A 1,363-nucleotide genomic window follows, 5' to 3' on the forward strand; every position below is an offset into this window, starting at 1 on the left:
TAAAAATTTTCATAGCGAAAGTTCAGTCTTTGGTGATCAGCAATGCGAACTTGTTGGATACAATGCTCTTTGCTGTCATCTTGCGGTCAAGATATTTGTATTTTCAAAGACACTAAAAATTAATTTGGTGCTCTTTTTTTATTGCATCTTATTCCAACGCCACAACTTTATGTATTTAAAATAACATACCCAGACCGGGAATTGAACCAAGGCATAACAGAACCAGCGATGTGGATGCCAACCACCAGTTAGTATCAGACCTAGCATTTGTTTGAGAATTTGAACGGAATAAGTCAACCTCGCTCAACCGGCCACCGGCTTAATCGGACCGATTTTGCTAGTCCCGAATCTAATTCGATTTTTCTGTACAATGTACTCAGTTTAATCGGACCATTGCTTTTGGTACATGTGTTCGTTCGCTTTTTGTACATTGTGTAGTTTATTGCTTTTTGTACATGTGTTCTGTGAGATAGCACGTCAAGAGTTGATGTTGGGCATTGTGCTATGTTTATACAAAGCTATTAGTGGCAAGGTTGCCAGATATATTGTATATTTTAGCCCAACCTATTTACAAGTTGAAACAAGACCAAACGTAGCCTAAAACTGATGACTAATTAGCACCACTTAACGAAATTTTCAGCGAGAAATGATGATTATTTTGTTTGAAATAAAATCAAACGGAACCAAAATCTACAAAACCCCGTGATAACGCCAAAAGACAGTAGACCCTAAATGCATTTTTTTTTAATGACCGCCTTTTTTGCAGCACTTTCTTGTGATGATTGTTGGTCGTGTCAGTTTAGTGTTTAGTTTATTTTCCTATATCTTTTGCGGATTAAACAACGCGGGACAGGAGTTGAAGCCGCACTACACGGAAGACTGGCAGCAAAAGACGTTAATAACACGCAAAAATAGTGAAACTTATTTTTCATGCTTAATCGAACCAGTATGGATTGGTTTCGATGTGGTCCGATTAAGCGGATTTGACTATTTCCACAAATCGCTAGAGATCGGGGACCTCCCCTCCCAGCCAGATGCCACAGGGGCGGTTTACAGGGCCCTTCTCATTATCAACACCTGACGACAACAGTAACCCTCCATGGTCGACGCAATCATGAACTGCTTTTGTTAGGTGAAATAGGCTCATCAGGGATAACAGAGTAGTTGGCACACTAGTGTAAACAGCGCTTTATGGTGAGAAAAAAAACAACTTCAACTGACTCTCAATCAGAACACTTGATGTCGTTACCATCGAGTATATTTAACGGTCGTCGGACCAACATGCAATAACTCAGCAAGTGCTTCACTCAGCAAGTTCATTTCAGCTACTGCCATGTCAGCAAATAAGATTTACGTGTTCACG

Source organism: Aplidium turbinatum, chromosome 7 (assembly GCF_918807975.1).
Source record: "Aplidium turbinatum chromosome 7, kaAplTurb1.1, whole genome shotgun sequence".
In the NCBI taxonomy this organism is placed as follows: Eukaryota; Metazoa; Chordata; class Ascidiacea; order Aplousobranchia; family Polyclinidae; genus Aplidium; species Aplidium turbinatum.